At 50.4% G+C, this 3195-nt stretch overlaps 1 long non-coding RNA gene across 1 annotated transcript in view; it reads left to right on the top strand.

Annotated features, from left to right (window-relative positions):
• LOC107182572 overlaps nt 1-2590 on the top strand; it is a 4367-nt gene extending 1777 nt beyond the window's left edge. Inside the window, exons 2-4 of the long non-coding RNA XR_001513288.1 lie at nt 29-167; nt 1130-1276; nt 2027-2590. This is a non-coding gene — a long non-coding RNA (uncharacterized LOC107182572). The remainder of the gene's footprint in view (nt 1-28; nt 168-1129; nt 1277-2026) is intronic.
• The last annotated feature ends 605 nt before the right edge of the window (nt 2591-3195 follow it).

Consider the following 3195-nt stretch of genomic DNA (forward strand, 5'->3'; position numbering starts at 1 on the left):
TCCCCGCCCTGTCCCACCTCCTTCACAGTGTTCCCAAGAACTCTCCCCAGGAAAAGTCCTTCTCAGGCCTTTCCTGACACTGCCTTTGAGAGTGGACACAGTGTGAGAGGGGATAGAAGACATGGCCATAAACAAGAACATTGAAAACAGAACGAGAGTCCTGGGAGGTGAGTGCTAGAAGGGAACAGGTGACTGAGGCGGGTGTGCGGAAGCTGAAGGGCTCTCAGAGGTGTGGGGGCGGTGGGACAAGGCAGCCCCTGAGTCTGGTTGAGCGGAGTGGACTGCAGGCAGCTAGTGGAAGAGGAGGCTGGAGAGAAAGCCTTAAATGCCAGGCTAAGACAATTGCCTTCAGTGGGCAAAGGGAAATCATCATGGAAGGCTCTGAGCAGAAGCACACAATAGCGATCCCAGCTCTGCTTCAGGAATCTTCGCCTGGCAGTGGTGTGACAGGGATAGCAGTGGGAGGCCGGTCAGAAAGCCATTGCAAATGACCCGGTGAAAGCAAAGAGGTCACGAGCTAGTGATCAGCTGAGAGGAAAGGCCACGGGGCTCAGAATAATCTAGACCTGCCTTCCCAACCCCCTCACTCACTTACAACCTACAGGCACTTGGGCAAGCACCTCGCCTTTCTGACGTCCCCGTCTGTAAAATGGGGATAACAGAATCAGGTACGGACTGTGGAGTGCCTGGCACATGCTGGGCATGCAATGAACGGAACCATGCTCACGAGGCCTGGCTGTGTTCATCTGTGTTTGCACACACATCGCTTGTCACCCCGGCAAGCAAACAGGAGCGTGTGCTAGGAAGGCCGGCCTTGTAAAGTGGTGATTATCGGACGTAATAATTTAATGAGGCCTCAATTTCATCGTGTATGGAGGCGCTTAATCCGGAATCGTCCCTCTTACAGTGCACAGGCGATCCCGCTTCCATTGTGGCCGCTGCCTGCCCTGTTGTTATGACGACTGGTTTCCCAAACGCCCCGTTATCTTCTACAGATCCTTTCGGCTTTCTCATGCCTGAAAGTCCATAAGCCCTAGAGACAAGAGCAGGGCGATAGCTTTGAGCGTCCACAGGAAATAGTGTCGACTCCTTAAATTAGCCAATTGGCTGTCTGCTGCTTCTCCGACAGAAGCCCGGGCCGGAGCGCCAGCACGGCCCTGCACGGTGGCCCTCTATAAATGTGCCTACTCGTTGGAAATTGGTGCCACAGAATATCAGCTGGCACGTCAGTTCCCTGCGGCATTAGCTCTGCAGGAGAATGAAGCAGAAAGCAGAGGTACGTCCACCACGTATCTCTTGTACCCATCAGTCTGATGTCAACAGATCATTCTAGTAAAAGATTGAAGTTTAGGGTATTATTGCATTATTTCTAAAACTAGTTCAATATTCACACGTTTCTTTCAGCAAATAGCCACCTTTATGAACTCACTTGACACATGGGAATGTTACAAAGACAGTTACTATTATTACTAGAGGCCCAGTGCACAAATTCGTGCATGGTGGGGGTCCAGCCGGCCTGCCCCAATCGAGGCTGATCAGGCTGGGCCGGCTAGGGGGAGGGGCTGGGGGAGGTTGGCTGGCCAGCCCTGCCCCCTGGTCAAACTCCTGGTTGAGGGGACAATTTACATGTTAGCCTTTTATTATATAGGATTATTATTGCAAAATCTTAATACCAGTAATTACATTCCTATGGTTTTCGGCAGAACATCTCCCCTCCTCACTAACCTACTTCCGTTCCTCCTTCTCCCTTGCTCCTGCTAATCTTCTCTCCTCTCTGACATATCCTGCTCACAGTCTACCCGAAATCTCTTCTCCTCTTTTTCTTTCCTGGCCAAAAGGACCCAATACGTTAAGGGTGGTATGGATCTAGCTATTGTCGTGATTTCCTTCACTCTTGCACCAGCTAGTCATGTAACATAGTCCTGGCCAAGGAGACTCAAGCAAGCTGACTGGGTTTTGGGAAAGCTATTGCTTTACAGATTTTTTTTAAAATTGCTCTTCTCTGCATCTCCTCTTCCTATCTAAGATAAGATGCTGCAGCATCTTGCAGCTAGAGGATGGAATCCACACTCCAAGAATGGAAAGCAATAAACTCTGAGAGCCAGCTCCTTGCGCCTCCCTGAGCAGTGCAGCTGCCACCTCCGGACTTTCTGTTAAGCGCAAAGATAAACCCTCTACTTGCTAGGCCACACTGGCCTGGTTTCTGTTCGTGCCACCAAACACTATTTCTACCTGATGCGAACGGTGAGGAGGGTTCCCTCACCCAACAAATACTCGCTGAGCGCGGACTCTGTGCTGAGTAAAGAGATGAACAATAAATAACAAGACAATGGCAGGCTGTGGTATTAGGAAAGAAATAACCAGACAGTGACTGGGGAAGGCGGGTCTCTCTCAGGAGGTGACATCTGAACTGAGAGCTGAAGGGTGAGGTGGAAGCACCCATGTAATCAGTCGGGGGAGGGAGAGCACATTCAGGCAAATGCAAAATCCGGGTGACAGGAATGTGGTGGGGTTGAGTGGGAGGTTCAAAGAACAGAGAGGAAGCCAGTGTGGCTGGAACACAGAGAGGAAGGAAGAGAGTGGGGAAGGGAGGAGAGGAAGAGAGGGCGGGAGGGAGGGAGGGAGAGACTGGGTCATGCAGGCCGAGGGTTGGAATTTTATTCTATGTATAATAGAATGGAAAGCTACCAGGGAAATTAAACAAGAGAATGACAAGACCCCATATATGTTTTTAAAAGACTGTTCTCCCTATGACGTGAGGAATGACTTGTTAAGGGCAAGAGAAGCCCAGCCATCACAGGGGTCCAAGTACAGGAAAACGTGGTTGGGCTGAGGCAGGGCCGGTGGAGATGCAGAGTAGCTGTCACCCCGCAGGAACTGACCATGATACCCTCACCTGTGGTTACAAGGACCCACCTGGCCAGCGCACTTAAAATCCAAACAGGCAGGTTTGAAGAGGCGATGGAGGAAGATGTTTTTAAAATACCAAGGCGACAGAAGGAAATACAATTATAAGATAACTGGAGGAAAAGAGGGGCGAATTCGCAGCAAAAGTTTTGATTTTTCAGTATTTAGAGGGGAAGAATCGGATCGTGTCGGAACTGTGATGCGGGGACTGTCACAGCATATGAACAAGGAATTAACAATTTCCAAGAGGTGGTCAGAACTCTGAGGTCGTAGATGCCCACGGCCCTG

Source organism: Myotis davidii, unplaced genomic scaffold (genome assembly GCF_000327345.1).
Source record: "Myotis davidii unplaced genomic scaffold, ASM32734v1 scaffold497, whole genome shotgun sequence".
Classification (NCBI taxonomy): Eukaryota; Metazoa; Chordata; class Mammalia; order Chiroptera; family Vespertilionidae; genus Myotis; species Myotis davidii.